The 18,026-nt window shown below is 43.6% G+C and overlaps 1 protein-coding gene across 2 annotated transcripts in view; it reads right to left on the reverse strand.

Annotated features, from left to right (window-relative positions):
* Positions 1 to 18,026, reverse strand: part of LOC147011854 (RNA-binding protein Nova-1-like) — a 99,734-nt gene that overhangs the window by 9,945 nt on the left and 71,763 nt on the right. The gene's annotated exons all lie outside the window — the stretch shown is intronic.

Here is an 18,026-nt window from a genome sequence, read left to right on the forward strand (position 1 = left end):
TCTTATTCTCACCTTCCTCCAATAACTTTCCCTCCTTTGCTTCTACTTTCAAGTTCTTTCTTTCCAATATATAGGTTGTCGTTCTTCCTTCTCAGTTGTTCCAATATTTAAAAGTTGTTTGTAGCAGATTTAAATACCCATAAGAGGGCAATTCAAAAAGGTTATACGAACGATACTCCAAGCACCTTAGTAGCAGAAATCAGGCTTAAGGTAAATATATTTCACTAATGATTAGGTCTCAAAATTATTTCGTAAGAATATACATATTTTCTTCCAAATTATACAAACTTGGTGTCCTATGCCAAGAGTAGGTGAGTTATCGCCGGGACCCTCAACAGATTACATATTCCTGCTCTAACCTGAAGGGGGCATTGCATCTGCAGCACAGATTCCAGCAAGCAAAGGGCTCCATATGAAACAATGATGATGACACCAAATTGGTGACTCATGAATACTGTGGGTACAGCAGAGTACAGAACACGTGACCCAGAAAGGAACATCACAGAGATCAGAGACAGTGAAATTTTTTTTTATACATTTGAGAGTTTCTCAAAGTCCGATCCACATTTGCAAAGGGCCCTTTGTCTGACAATGGTGGCCGTGAACAGTTTGAAGATGGATAACCATTCCAGATGCCTGGTGTTGGCTTAATGGCTAGAGTGGTGGGCTTGAGATCCAAGGATTCTGAGTTCAAATCCCACTCAGGTGTTGAATTAATACCAGGTGGAGTTGACTCAGCCTGTCATTCTTCTGAGGTTGGCAAAATGAGTGCCAGCTTGCTGGTATACTGTGTCGGAGTGGTGATCCGTCCAGGATTATGTCCAATAGCCAAGGAGACTGCTTAGGCAGCACCAACGCTCTGCACAGAGTAGGGTCCCAATGAATGGATGGATTCCATGAGCCTCGATCTTGGATAGGGAAAAGAAATACGGACAATTTTTCATTTTTTCTTTTATGAATGGAATAAAGGTCCCGGTGATGGTCTCGGACTCTCAGGGACACCTTTCATTTGTCTTGCGTAAACCCCAAGAGCATCCTTCATCCTTACAATGTAGTTATCGACGTCTCAATTGAATTTGTCAGGGAAATATGCAAGGCGTCATTCCTGACCTTTATTTTTCCCTTTGATACAGGCAGGTAGCCTGGGCATATTTAATTAGAAGTTTGGGAGTGAATTGTATCTATGAATGGCATCTGTGCCAATGAAGGAGAGTCCTGGAGCATCGAGGACGGATATGAAATAAATTTAAAATTAACATAGACGTGAGAACAGAAGTGTTCAAATGGCCTCACTGACATAAAAACATGGATGATCATCTCCGATTATAATAATAGACACAAAAAGGATTTTCATGCAAAATGGAATCTACATCAGAAAAGCTCATCATGGGGTGGAGAAAAAAAACAACAACTATGACTGGTCCTTTAACTACAGCTCTGCAAGAAGTGGGGAGTTGAAGAGGAAGAAAACGACAAAATACTAATTGTGTGTGTGTGTGTGTGTGTGTGTGTGTGTGTGTGTGTGTGTGTGTGTGTGTGTGTGTGTGTGTGTGTGTGTGTGTGTGTGTGTGATTTCTAGACTGGCCAAACTCTTTGACTTCATTGAACGAGGAAGGTAGGACCATTTCCCCCAGCATAATCGCGTATCCTGGTAGGTTATCAGTCCCTCGGTGTACAGAGAGTGCCTTGGGGGCAACTGCAAGATGTGAGCCCCATGGTTGATCAGATACAGGGATTTGGAATTTCACCAGCGTACCAGAGACAAACTCCTTTAGCAACAACATAGGATCCTTAATGTTCACAAGCAATCAATGATCGTAGATGGGTCCCCAGCTGAACATCGTATGCGACGGACCATGCACTTATTGATGAATCACCTCGCCTGCGAAGCCCCCGATCGGATAGTTTAATGTCGGGTCAAGAATCAAATCCAGACTAGACAGACCCAACGACACAAAGGTACAGTGTGCTGAATGTGAACTATCTTGCAGGCCCAGACGGAACCTGTTGAGAAATTGTGAGGAACACCTGCAGATGAAGCACAATTACAGGTGATCGACTGCATTGGTGCACACCTCTGGAGAGCAAAGCTTGGGGAACAGAAAGAATGATCATTATTCACACAATGACTTAACTTGATTTATGATGTACTGTCATGGCCAAAAATATTGGCACCCTTGCACTTTTTTCAAAAAACTCACAATTTTCTCGAAAAATAAGTTGAAATTGATCAAAGTATTTTGTCTCCACAATTCTTTATTTCACTGTTAATATTACAGAACCTGTTTTTGATTCAGAATTTAACATATCCTTTTACATCAGAAAATAAAAAGAAATGGCATTGATAAAAGTATTGATACCCGAGACTTAATATTTGGTAGCACGGCCTTTGGACAACATGACTGCAGTCAAGCGCTTACTGTAGCCATGAATGAGCTTCCTACTCCTCTCCACTGGCAGTTGAGCCAAACACTCTTCTCGTGCAAAACCCATGACCTCCGATGGAGACCCAGCTTTCTGACACTGAGTTGAACATTGCGCTCCAAAGTGTCTTGGTAATCTCCTGATTTCATGATGCCGTGCACACATTCAAGGCACCCAGTGACAGAGGCAGCACAATAACTCCATGTTTGACTGTAGGGAAGGTGTTCTTTTCTTTGAAGGCTTCATTTTGTTTTCTGCAAACATAGAGATGATGTGCTTTCCCAAAAAGCTCTAACTTGGTCTCATATGTCCACAGGACATTCTCGCAGAAGGATTTTGGCTTGTTTAGGTGTGTTTTGGCAAACTCCATCCAGGCTTTCTTAAGTCTCTCTCTCAGCAGTGGGGTCCTCCTGGGTCTCCTTCCATAGAACCCCCCTTTCATTGAGTTGGCGACGGATGGTGCGAGTTGAAACTGTCATACCTTGTGTCTGAAGGTCAGCTTGAATCTGTTTGGCAGTTGATCGAGGTGCTTTCTCCACCATAGGAACAATCCTTCGCTACAATCTCCGACCAAGTTTTCTCTTGCAGCCACGTCCAGGGATGTTGGCTGGAGTGCCGTGAGCCTTAAACTTCCTGATAACATTGCGTCTGGTGGACATAGGAACATCAAGGTCTCTGGAGATGGACTTGTAGCCTTGAGATTGTCCATGCTTGGCTACAATCTTGTGTTTGACATCCTCAGACAATTCTCTGGTTTTCTTTCTTTTCTCCATGCTCATTGATTGGTACACACAGTGACACAAAACAGCAGAATGACTCCATTTCTCCACTCAAACTGGCTGAATGAGTGATTTTTATATTGCAGGCACTTGCAACTCACCACAGGTGAGTTCAATTCCGAAGTAAAGGAGAATCACCTGCTTGAAATCTAATTATTTCTAACAACTTCTATAAGGTGCAAATAATATTGTCCGGGCCATTTTAGGATTTATGTGTGGAACAAACTCAGATTTAGTAATCTTTTCAGCTTTTTTTCTTTTGTTCCACTGCAAACCAAAGAAAAACATGTGGAAACCAACAGATTTTTTAATTCCAACAATTTTCTGGAAGAAATGGTGCATTATTTGAAAAAAGTGCAAGGGTGCCAATATTTTTGGCCACGACAGAAAATGATCCACTTGTACCCCACATGGGATCTGGAGTTTTTATACAATACTGTTCGCTTGGAATTGTAAATCAACCACACAAATTGGCCCGTTAGTATTCCCATCTGAGCCACTAGCCAGCTCTATGATTCAAGGAACGCAGATTCAAATGCCAGATATTACAAATGTATGTTTGTTCTCCTCCCCCTTCATATGCATCACCAGACTGCAGGTGGCATCATTGGCTGAGGGCAAGGCTGTGCCGCTGATGCAATGCCCCGATTCCCAATACACTGGTACTCATTTTTGCCCATCTCAGAAGGATGACAGGCTGAGTCAACCCCATCTGGTGTTAATTCACCGGTCTGACAGGGTCTCAAACTCAAGACCCTAAGATCCCAAGCCAGCGACCCTAACCAATAAGCCAACACCAGGCTTTGTATGTTCATCCATTGTCTACTTATGTTCTTGTAAGTCATGAAGAAAGTACAATAATGTCTCCTAACGTCTTTGCCCTGCCCTATATTCGTGATATATATATATATATATATATATATATATATATATATATATATATATATATATATATATATATATATATATATATATATATATATATATATATATATATATATATACATATATATATATATGTACAAGCTCTGATCTGAGCCATATATAGTTGACGATAAAAAAATGGTGAACTCTACCTCATTCACATTTGTTCTTCAATTTCTAAGCCATTAAAAACTGCTTTCCACATTGACTTTGGTTAACAAACAAACACAAGATGAAAGAATCAATTTACCAATGAGAACGGCAGTCAGTCGAGCGCATACCTCCACCAGGCTGAACAGATTACGTTTGTATCTCACCGATAGGACAGATCTTCGGACCTAAACCAAAATCGAATCGGCTTGCTCTTGTCACCTAACCAACTAATCCACCGAGTTTTGTCATAACTGGTGAAGCATCACTTAAAAAAATTAAAAACTATAGTTGCGGATCCGGATTCGGATTTTCACCAAAATCGAATCAATTCTTCATTGTCGCACACCCAATCTGTCCACCAAGTTTTGTCTGAATTCGTCCACAACTTTTTGAGATATTGTGCGACACATCGTTTTTGGCCCTATCTCTTTATTGGTGAAGAATCACTGAAAAGATTCTAGTCACCTGATCCAGATCTGGATTTTCACCAAAAATCTAATCAATTCGTCCTTATCACCACCCAACCACCTGTCCACAAAATTTCGTCCAAATACATCCACAGCTTTTTGAGATATCCTGTTCACAAACAAACAGACATACAAAGAGGAAAGAAAACATAACCTCCGGCCACTTTTGGTGGTGGGGGTAGTAAGGGCATTACAAAAAAAGGGACTCATCGCGGTTACTGTAGATAAACCATTTGGTAGCATGAATCGAGGTGCAAGGAGATTGCTGATACACACGACACACGTTTAACCTTCATACACCTGGTTTAAATAAGAGGACAAGTGGAATGCTGGTTCACTGTCTCATAACGTTGTGCTTGTAAATCACTGCAACTCAAGCTGTTAACACGCTTGTTTGCTTCTTCTCTCATACCCTTACAACTCATGCAGAACATGTAAGTTGGGCTCTTAGTTTTTGATCACATCACTCCGATCCTTTAACCACTTCACTGGCTCCCAGTGGGCTAGTAGGATGGCCGAGACTCCAAGAGCTACGCATACACACACTCCACTCTGAGCAGTCTAGCCTGGGTTTGAATCCAAACTCAGCTATAAACTCTCATCCTGGTGTTTCACAGACAGAGTGATTCATCAATGTTTGTACCGTCCCTAGCATGGATGTTAAACTGGGGATCTGTCCGCCAGCATTAGTTGGTGGACGTTAAAGACCCAACAGTGTCCTTTGTCAAAAGTAAGCAAGATATCGCTGACTCATTGGACAGATTCCAAATTCCTGCTCTAACCTACAGGGGGCACTGCATCAGCGATACTGTCATGCCCATGCAAGAACTGATACTAACCATCTTGCTGTGACATCTCCTATCTTGCATCTCACCTCTTCACACCTGTCAACTCTCACGTTTTTGCCCTGAGACTCACGTCTTTCTGTTGAAATTCCCGTTCTCACGTTCTCGCTATGAATTCTCACACTTTTTAAAAAAAAAAAATTCTTGGCAACAAAAAATATTTCCAACATTATTGCATCGCAACTGGTTTAACTGATGTTATAACCTTGAATACCGACTTAAATCCGATTGCTTCGTGTCGTTCCGCACTTTCTATATGAGAGACGGAGTACAATTTGTCAATTGTTGACGACCATCCTGTTCCAATGAAATGTCTTGTGACTGAGGATTCATTTGTCGCGCGAAATTGCCGCAAAATACTGGGAAATACGATCAATTTGCAGAAATAATACATCTTTATTACAAGGATGATGAGTGTTCTCCTTCCTGTGTGGCATTTGATCTGTTGGAGGAGAGGAGATCGGGACCATACTCTGTGCAGAGCGTTGGTGCTGCCTAAGCAGTCTCCTTGGCTATTGGACACAATCCTGGACGGGTCGCCACTCCGACACAGTATACCAGCATGCTGGCACTCATGTTGCCGACTTCAGAAGGTTGACAGGCAGAGTTCACCCCACCTGGTATTAATTCAACAGCTGAGCAGGATTTGAACTCAGGACCCAAGGAGCCAAAGCTCACCACCCTAACCATAAAGCCAACACCAGGCATGTTTGATCTGTTGATGAAAATCAAATATATGTCTTGTTTGTTGAGGTTGTTGGTTCATTTCTTTTCGTCCATGCAGTGGACTAAACAGTGACAACATGACATAGAACCTTATCTTCTGACTGAAAAAAATTGGATGAATTTGGCACTAGAATGCAGGAAATAGCATCTAAAACACACCAGAAAGCAAACATTTTCTGGGGGAGCAAGCTCCGAGACCCCCCCCTTGATTTTTCTGGTGCTTCACGCCCTCAATTCTGGGTCACTTCATGAACTCTGGACACATTTTACATTCTCACTCTTTTTCATAATTTGGGGTTGACAGGTCTGCATCTTGTCTCCCCAGGTCAAAAAACCAGTGAAGACCAGAAGCTTACTGGTCAACTGGTACCAGTTGAAAACCAGTAGCCAACTGGTACCAGTAAAGCCAGTTGGTTTCTTACTGGTTTTAATATGGAAATTGGAATAGAGTGATATATTACCAGTTGAAATACAATTGTATTTAACTAACTGGTATCAACTGGGAGACCAGTACATTGTAACTGGTATCAACTGGGAGACCAGTACATTGCAACTGGTATCAACTGGAACCAGTAAGACTTTAACTGGTACAAATATGAGCTACTGGTTTTTTTCAACTGGGAAATTGGAATTCTGACTGAATTTAACTGGTACCAGTTGAAACCAATAGAGACCAGTTAAAGACCAATTAGAACCAATAGAGACCAGTTGAAAATGTGTACTGGTTTTAACTGGTTTTTCGACCTGGGTCTTGCATTGTTACACCGTCGGGGGATAAACTTCAACATTGAAGGGCAGTGATCAACGACAAACATACGAGGGGCGTTCAAAAGGTTGTACGATAGGAATACTTTGGATTTCCAGTTCAGAGATCGGCGCATGTCGACAACTGATCAGCACGCTCTCCTTCCAGGTCTGCTAAGCTAAGTTCCCCCGACAATTTACTCTGTTTTACTGTTTTGTTTTATTCCTGTTTTGCTTTTGGTTTTTTGTCAATTTTTCTGTTCCAAACCATATCCTGCTGTTTGTGTTGACAGTCGAGTGTGCTTCTCCCCCCCCCCATGTTTTTACCTTGTTTTCACTCCATTTATTCCAGTTATTGTTACTTTTGATCCCTCAGCTCAATCCATTTCCCCTCCTCTCTCAAAAATTCTAACAAAATATCTCTCCTTCACTCGGGGGGAACCCAGGAAAAAAAAAAACTCCAAAAAAAGCTAACAACCAACAACAACAACAACAACATTGGAAAAAAAAATCCAAACTCCAATCTCAGGGCTTTGATTTCCTCGTTGTAGTTGCTGAATCTGTCCTGTCCTCCTCCATCCCTCGAGGTTGTGCTTCCATAGTGGTGCTTGGTTTTTATCTGTGAGGCGTGTTCTGTTCTTTCGGTGTTTTTATTGTTGTTTTTTTCTTCAATGAGCAGTGCTGCTGCAAAACTCACTATGTTTACTTATTTTTGGGGGGGGGGGATTTTGGTGTTGTTTCTTTTAAAGACTTATTTGTTCTGCTGATTCGTGTCTTTGTGCATTTATTATTATGTTGTCAAATTAGTCGTGGTCTTTCTTCAGCTTGTGTCATTCTCACCTCCTCACATTGCTCCGTGTGTGTGTGTGTGTGTGTGTGTGTGTGTGTACAAAAGTGTGGCCATTAACCCGAGTAGGTACCAACACGAAGTCATTTACAATGGGCCTGATGTGATTTTAATTTTTTTGTCAGGAAATGAGGAACAAATGGTACAGTTTTTCCTTCCTGATTCACAATGTTGTTTTCCCACTCCTCACATACGAAAATGGTGCATGTTGTTTCCACAGGTGTTCTTGGTGTGCGAGTGGTTTTAACATACTCAGTAGGAGGCACATACTGGGAAATTACATGGAAATTCACTTCATGAAACAATAAGTGAATGCCTGGGTAAGTTGTTGAAGAGTATGCGTGTGGGGGGAGGTCGGTGGATGGATGTCTGTGTACATGTAAGTTTATGTGCATCAATGGAGGAGGTATGGAACGCTTAAAGCCGGTATCTCACTGGGCCGCGACAGCTCGCGACTAGTTGGAGACACCAAATTGCGATAAAACAGCGATAATTTTCACTTGGAATCACACTGAATTTATACTAAAACACATTTGCGTACGTCTCACGAATACCGCACGAATGTCCCACGAACTCCCGGCGAAATTTGGGATGAACTTCGCCTGGAGTTCGCATACATGGCGCACGACATTCGCGCGACGTTCAGGTGACAAAACTGAGAATTTTTTGGCACATTCAACTGTCGCGCGACGGTCACACGACGGTCGCGCGACCATCGCGCAAATGTCGTGCAACAGTCGCACGACAACTGTGCGTGACAATTGAGAAATCGGGACCATATGAGGCCTCTCCCTTCCAGCAATCATATTGTCAGTTGGGAAACGAGTAAGAGAGTACGTGACTGAGTACTACAATGGTGTGGGAGCTGTTCCCTGGCAGAACAGGATGGTGGGATTACAGGAGAATGCTGACCAAGCCTGATTGTTCAATGTGTTCTGTTACTTGTCAACGTTGCACCCACAAACATTGTGTGTGACCCAACTGTTCATCTGCCTTGATAGGGGCTTGTGGGTGTGACCATATTTTGTGTGTGACCTAATTTATGTAAAAAATATGTGTGACGTAATTTATGAATGATGGGAAGGTGAAAGGAATGATGGGAAAGTGAAAAGTTTGCATTGAAGGCCATTACTCAGAACAGAAGAGAAAGAGGACAGACAATGCTGGTTTTAGAATATGGACTATGAGTTTTTTGTTTTTTTTTGAGTCATAACTGGATTGAACTCTTGTGAATATATCTACATTACATTGCATGTCACATTTGTCGCACCGTCTGACTCACGGAAACTAAATTGAGAAGAATTCAAGACCGGTTTGAGACAACTGCGACGACTCTGCGACTATTTTGAGAGAAAATTTGTCTCACGAATTTTTTGAACATGTTCAAAATTCAAGCGACACCAGAGCAACGTCCTGCGACTCACACGAGGAAATTGAGAACCAGCGCAAACGTTTCCAGACATTTTGGAGAATCCCGTTCGCATTTTGTCGCAAGCTGTTGGAGCCCAGTGAGATACAGGCTAAAGCCGCCTGACATGTTTATCAATCTGCACCCCCCCTCAATTTGAGCTCAACTTGAAAGAGAAAGTAGTTTGAAACACCAACCTTCATCAACATTAGTATCACACATTAGACTCCTCGACATGTATATATATATATATCTTCTTCTTCTTCTTTCGGCTGCTCCCATTCGGGGTCGCCACAGCGGATCATCCATATGATCCGCATAGTGATTTGGCACATTTTTTACACCGGATGCCCTTCCTGACGCAACCCTGGTCGCCTCTTGCGACACAGGGATCTGGTACACCTTTTTAACCGGGGTATACACCGGCCCAGTACACTGGTACTCATTTCGCCGACCTCGGAAGGATGACAGGCTGAGTCAACCCCCTGGTGTATTAATTCAGTGGCTCAACGGGGCTTGAACTCAGGACCTTTTGGATCCTAAGCCGCTGCCCTAACCACTACGCCAACACCAGGCTTGATATATATATATATATGCGTGTGTGTATGTATATGTCTACATATATATATATATATATATATGTATGTATATGTATACAGAAATATATATATATATATATATGTATATGTATGTATGTATGTATATATATGTATAAGTATATATATGTGTGTATATGTGTGTATGTGTGTATGTGTGTATGTATGTATGTATGTATGTATGTATGTATGTATGTATGTATGTATGTATGTATGTATGTATGTATGTATGTATGTATGTATGTATGTATGTATGTATGTATGTATGTATGTATGTATGTATGTATGTATGTATGTATGTATGTATGTATGTATGTATGTATGTATGTATGTATGTATGTATGTATGTATATACTGTATATGCATATATATGTATGTATATGTATATATATATATATATATATATATATATATATATATATATATATATATATATATATATATATATATATATATATATATATCTTCTTCTTCGTCACCACAGCGGATCATCCGTATGATCTGCATAGTGATTTGGCACATGTTTTATGCCAGATGCCCTTCCTGACGCAACCCTGGTCACCTCTTACGACACAGGGATATAGTACACCTATTTTAACCGGGGTATACACCGGCCCAGTATACTGGTACTCATTTCGCCGACCTCGGAAGGATGACAGGCTGAGTCAACCCCCTGATGTATTAATTCAGTGGCTCAACGGGGTTTGAACTCAGGACCTTTTGGATCCCAAGCCGCTGCCCTAACCACTGCGCCAACACCAGGCTCATATATATATATATATATATATATATATATGTATATATGTATATGTATATATATATATATATATATATATATATATGTATATATATATATATATATCTATGTATATGTCTATACATATATATATATATATATATATATATATATATATATATATATATATATATATATATATATATATATATATATATATACTCACACATCTTCACAACACTCACACCATGGTCATCATCACATTTCTAGGTCATGGTCCTCATTTTAATCATGCAGGCTGAATCCTGTCATGGCCGTGGGGTGGGTTACCACAAGATGATGGGGGCATCTCAGGTGCAACCATGCCCACAGGTAAGCTTTAGTCCAACCCGGACGTTTCTCCGCCCCGCTCCCTTTGATTCCCTCCCCCCTGGTAGCCATCAGCTCTAATTCCGTACAACACTCTGGAAGGGGTCTGCCTACCCGCCTTGGTCACCCAACCAGACCCTCTCCCAATTGCCTCCAGACACTGTCACCATTAGCCACCAGGTGGTGAATCTCCTTGAAGGGGGTCGCAATTCACGCTCACCGTGAGCTTCAGCAATCCCTGTGGACAAGCACATCATCCCCACCCAAAAAACCCACATGACTCCCCCACCCCATCGGCCTTACATGTGACACCTGAATTTCTAACACTTCACCGACCATGACCTTCCCTGTTACCACACCATGTCCAATAAAAAATCAATGTGTGCACCATACATTTCACTTCTTCACTTAAAACAACTCACACAGCACTTCTCACCCGATCCACGCACCAGCCATTGGACAGCCACTCATGCCCGCTTTGTTTCCAATTACCCACTGTCGCTATTGTCACTCTAAAACCCAGCAGAACTCACAAACCCATGCCAATTTTCCCACAATTCATTTTTTCACCAAAGGAGGGCACTTCGCCACAATCTCAGCAGCCGAGCATGGCCATATATGCTCAGCCCAATCTAGTCTCCCCGACCCCCGACAGTGATCTCCGGACCCGACCTATGAAAGGGCATCTCGGATAGACCTGGCGGTTCAGCAGGAGGATTCACCCTCTCCGAGTCTAAAAGTCTATTGGAGGGTCCCTCCATCGCCGGGTACCGGCAATATCGTTGCATGTGTCCTCTTCGCCCGCACCGGAAACAACTCCCCATAAAAGGCCCCGTGAGTATCAGTGAAATGTCTCTTCCGGTTCCGGACCCCCTCGGCCATAATCGAATTGCTCTATTGGCTGGGCTGGACCCCGCCGCTTTGGCGCACTAACTACCGGATTACCCTTTATCAAACTTGACAGTTTCTGGCAAATTTCCTGAAACATTTGGGTAATGCCAATTTCTCCCAGCCCCCCTCCCTGATCCTGAATCTCTGCCTGTCGGATCGTCACCGATGGCCTCTCGGGCACCCGACCCGGCCGACTCCACGAGGCCAGCCTGGCCGCGCACTCGGCCGCTCGGTGCACGGTGGGTGGATCCTGTAGCTCCACTAGCGCTCGGACCTCAGGGTCAGGAAGAGCAGCTAAAAATTTCTCGAGTGCCAGTCTGTCCCATGCCTCCACTGTAAGGTCCCGATACGCGATCCTGACTGATTGGTAAATGTCCTGTGCCAGCTCCTGCACTGTCTCACCCGGCTTTAATCTGCGGTGCTGGAGCTGGGCCCGCACCAGATCACAGTTTGCCGCGAACCCAAACCGACGGCTCAACGCCTCGCAAATGTGGGAGCTGGTCAACATCCCCTCCGCGATCACGTTTAACACATCTGCGGCTGGTCCACGCAACGTTGCCACCAAATTCCCTGTACGTTCCCGCTCATTCCACCCGTTTAGTCGGGAAATGCACTCAAATTGCGTCAGAAAAGCTTCAACGCTCCCTGACCCGTCAAAATTTACCAGGGGGATCACTTTTACGGTGGCCCGCTTCTCAGTTTCTCCCTTGTCCGAATCCAGCCCAGGGATCAAACACCCTTGTGGCTGCGTATCCAATTTCGGAGCCCACTGTGGCCAAAGATGTTTTGTGGTGAGGGTCTCATGGGTCAATTTTGCCTCCTGTTCCAAACGTTGAATGGACCGATTCACCTCTTCCCGCAGGATCTTCTGGGTCCGCACAACCTCTTCCAAGGCTCCGTCGCGAGTTTGTAGCTGCTCCTCAACCAACCCGGACACTCTACTTACAAAAGACGGCTCAACCAGGCCTTTATCCAAGACTTCATCTTGGCTCATAATTTTATCTTGTTCGTCCAAACGAGCCTCCAATCCTTTTACCTCCTCTGCCAAATTCATCCCTCGTTTCCTCAGCTCTCCCCACTCTTCTACTTGCAGCTGCATACGAGCATCCACACAGGCACGATGACGTTCCAGGCTTTCATCCACTTTATCAACCCGAATGTTCGTTGCATCAATTTTATCTACCAATTTTTTCCGTATATTTTCCTCCTCCAATGTAATTTCTACCTTTGTTTCCTCCAATCTATCCTCAAATTTACTTTGTATTTCCCCCAATTGAACATCCACACACTCCTGCATCTCAATTTTCATTTTCTCCATCTTTTCCCCCAATTCATCCCTCATTAAATCAATCCGTGCACCCAACTGTTCCCCCATTACCCCCAATTGATCTGTCATTTCTGCCCTCTGTGCCGTCATTTCTGCCCTCTGTGTCACGAATTAATTTGCCATTTCTGCCCTCTGCGTCACGAATTGATTTTCCATTTGTGCCGTCATGTCCCCTATTAAACGTTCCAACATTGTCTGGATCGACATCGCGCCGGTTTCCGGCGCTGCCGGCCCCGTTGCGGGCGATGAAACACGGTCCACGCTCGGAATGGGGGAGGTTCCAACCCTACCCCCATCTCTCCCCTCTTCCCCCGACTCGCTGCCAGACACGTGGCCTTCCTCCTCAAACATCTGCACATCCGCCATGGTGCAGAAGTCCCGTTTGCCGCCAATTAATTTCAATTTGAAAAATCCCGCCAAAATTTTCCCGCGCTCGCGCGCTTTTCTGTAGTAATTTTGTATTCCAATTCGTGGCGAGATTTTAATCTTGGTATGTTCTCCCGATACCAAATATCATTTAGAGGGGTTCAAACATCCAACACCCTGACACCAATGTGACGTCCACGGGACTTGAACAGTCCCGCCAACGTAGAATGAGCCGAAACGATGGAGGCGGTTTCTTTATTTATAACCCAAACATGGCGGTTCTAATCGCTCTACCGCAAACGGGACGAGGAAGGTGGCACGAGTCACTTTTCACTGAGTTGATGATGTTTATTCGTTTTTACTATTAACCAGAAATAACAAGACTCGGCAAGAAGAGGGATCCGGGGCGATTCGACGGGATGGTGTGGGATCGGGCGTGGGGAAAAACACAGACAATTCCAATGAATATAGAGATCTCAAACCCTCTAAGGCGCCAAGCAAGCGCACACACACACACACACACACACACACACACACACACACACACACACACACACACACACACACACACACACACACACACACACACACACACACACACACACACACACACACACACACACACACACACACACACACACACACACACACACACACACACACACACACACACACACACACACACACACACACACACACACACACACACACACACACACACACACACACACACACACACACACACACACACACACAAAAACGTAGCTATTTCTGGTGGTCAGGCTGGATCTGGATCGGCGTTGGACGAGGTGGCCTTGCTCTCGTAAGGGGGGCAGGAGAAACCGTGGTGCTGTCGACCTCCTGGTCTTGGCTCAAGTCCGCTCACAGCCGCCAGGGAACCAGTTCTGGCGCCAAGTTGCGAGCAGGAGAGGGAGGCAGGTCCGCCCGCCATTCGACCCCGTACTCCGAGTCAGCAGAACCCCAGAGCCAACCAAGGTGAGGCACGAGGCTCAGCAAGGCTCCAAGACACGATCAAGAACACGATCGAATCAGCACAACAACAAGTATGCTTCCCGCGCAACAGCCTCCACACCAAAAAAACACGATCGTTTTTGTCCCGATCTTCTTCCTCTTCCTTTTCGACCCCGAAAAGAACCTTTTTATCCTCCTGTCCTCGTCACTTCCAATCGAGCCGTTTATTGGCCCACAGCCGTCGCCTTTTGCCAATCGTGATCACGGGGCGGAGCCATCCGCTGCACTGTCCTGTGACGTCACGGCCAGTCTCCAGAGAATACCAAAAGGGGTTTACGCAGACACACTTACCCTATCCCGTGTCCCTATCTAATTACGTGACAATTATCATTTCCCCCCTTGAAGAAATGAACATTTACTAGACAACTTATCACCACTGAATTGCTACTTATTACATCGAGATCCTGGTAAACTCGAACAGCATGGCATACCTAATTAAATATCCTAATTACCCTTTGAATGCATACCCCCCCCTCAAACGTAACAATATATATATATATATATATATATATATATATATATATATATATATATATATATATATATATATATATATATATATATATATACAATTCTGCAGTGTGCCTACAAACAGGCCTTGCTTTCTGATCATTCAAAATGCCTTTCGACGAATGTACAAACGTTTGCAAAACCGAACCTGCATGGATGTCCAAAGATATTGCTTTGTCCTTTGCCGAGACATTGTCGTGTTTGGTTATTCATTCATTTTCTCCTACCCCACACATGCACCTGCAATTAGCCGATGAGACATCACAAGAAGGTTGTAAGCCTGGTGTTGGCGCAGTGGTTAGGGCAGTGGCTTGGGATCCAAACGGTCCTGAGTTCAAGCCCCGTTGTGCCACTGAATTAATACACCAGGGGGTTGACTCAGCCTGTCATCCTTCCGAGGTCGGCGAAGTGAGTACCAGTATACTGGGCCGGTGTATACCCCAGTTAAAATAGGTGTACCATATCCCTGTGTGTCGTAAGAGGCGACCCGGGTTGTCAGGAAGGGCATCCGGCGTAAAACATGTGCCAAATCACTATGCGGATCATGCGGATGATCCGCTGTGGCGACCCTTAACGGGAGCAACCGAAAGAAGATATATATATATATATATATATATATATATATATATATATATATATATATATATATATATATATATATATATACATTATGTATACAGTATATTCGATTTGGCTTCAATACATGATATATATCAGGTTGTTTTGCCAACTCAGAAACTGCTCAAACTATTTCAGAAAGGACGAGTGTATTCCAATAGTGTGCGTGTGTGTGTGTGTGTGTGTGTGTGTGTGTGCGTGCGTGCGTGCGTGCGTCCGTGCGTGCGTGCGGCATTTGTTATCAATTTGTATCGGTCACTAACCCAAACATGCTCGGTATTAGTCTCATGTTAGAAATGACTGGATTACTCAATTGGGAGAGAGTTCGCCATCGAGTCATTTTGTCTGGGTTCAAATTCCAGGTGAGGTCAAATGGAGTGTGGTGAGGGGAGTGAGGCATTCAGGAGCACAACAACCTTCTGATCGAGACTTAAGCTGCCTGTGCAGACTATATTTAGCTTGAGGAAATTAAAGATCCCACCATTTCTTTCACAACGAGTACACACACCATTGTGCACCTTGGCTTTGCTCTGGCCGAATCATTGATTTCCATAAAGCTGAACAACAATCACATTTTTGCAGTTGGTGTCACTTCTGGTTTGTGGATATGGCACAGATATGATGGGCAAAATGGCTTATACTAGTGTCTAAGTTTCCTTGTGGACCAATAATAAAAAAATTACCCCCGTGTGGGGGTGACGGTCATCTCTATCATGTTTTTTACTATCATAATCGATGAACCGTTGCCAGATATTTCCTAAAATGACAGACTAGATAGGTTTTGAAAATGGCGACTTTCACAACTTTTGTGACCTCGTGACCTTGACCCTGACCTCGAATCCGGAAAAAAATATGTCGTTGGGTATCACTCATCGACCTCTACCCACATACCAAATTTCATCAAGATCAGAAGTAAAAAGTTTTCTTTGTGATCGCACAAAGAATCGCACTTAAAATCGAGGCGTTTTTGACCATCTTCCAGGTTACGTGGCGGCCAAACGGGACGGAAATTAAAAAATCTGTCCGGTTAGATACAAGATAATATTTTTTACTGTCATAATCAATAAACAGTTGCCGAATATCTTGTAGAATGGCAGACTAGATAGGTTTTGAAAATGGCGATTTTTATAACTTACGTGACCTCGTGACCTTGACCCTGACCTTGAACCCAGAAAAAAGTTATGTCGTTGTGCAACACTCATCAACCTCTACCCACATACTAAGTTTCATCAAGATCGGAAAGAAAAATTGTTGACGGACGTACGGACGGACGGACATTTGGTCCGGCTTTATTATGTCATCTCGGTAGAGATGACCTAAAAAGGAACGTGTAAATGCATAAACATGACTTTTATTTATTTATTATGCAGCCACAATTTGTCACAATAAGCAAACATACTATGGTGATAAAATGAAACCGAAGTTTGATCAAACCTGGTCAACAGGCTATCATTAGATGACCGTCTGGTGAGCGGTTCATACGAGTATAACTTTGCACGGTACACTCAAATGCGCATCTCATTTTTCTAAAATGATAGTCTGTGTCATCGAATAATTGTATGAAATTACAGATGTCATGTCAGGCTTCACTCCTTCGGCACGATTATAATTAGAAGTTTCCATGACAGTCAAACGGTCTCCATCTTCACCCACAAATATGAGCACCCATTCTGTACCTTCGTCCAATAGTTTGATTTTAGACAAGGTATGTTTCGAGCCAGTGCACGGAGTCATCGAAGCAAAGGTGAACTGGAATTTATCTGGCACCAGGAAGCCAGTGCAAATAATGAGAAACAATTATTAGGAATAAAGGCCTTGCCCTGAAGCAAGAGGCTGACTGGAGTAGGTTCGTGTTTGTGGGGACTTGGGGGAAATGCTAGTTTCTGGTTTTTGTCTCCCAGGTCGTCGGAGTCAACTGGGATCAGTTTGGCTGGATGAGGATCCCTTTGGTTTCCTGTTAAACTGAAAGTGCCTTTGTGGGTGAAAAATGGAAAGTGGGGATGTGGAGGGGGAGGGATGACCACAGGCCCACAGTTGCTGGTAGGATAGCTTCGAAGAATGTATGTGCACCCACCTTTCAAATTTCAACCAAGCTATAAACTACCACCCTGGTATTTTGCTTGCAGGACGAGGCATCAATGTGTGTGCTATCCATCAGTAGAACATTAAGCTGGAGGAACGACCGGCCTGCCAGTACTGGTTGCTGGTGAATGTCAAAGATCCCAGGGTGTCCTCAAGAAGAGAAGGCCAAATTATCGCTGATA

The sequence above is a fragment of the Eptatretus burgeri genome, chromosome 15 (assembly GCF_056783735.1).
Source record: "Eptatretus burgeri isolate ZD-2024b chromosome 15, Ebu_testis_v1, whole genome shotgun sequence".
NCBI lineage: Eukaryota > Metazoa > Chordata > Myxini > Myxiniformes > Myxinidae > Eptatretus > Eptatretus burgeri.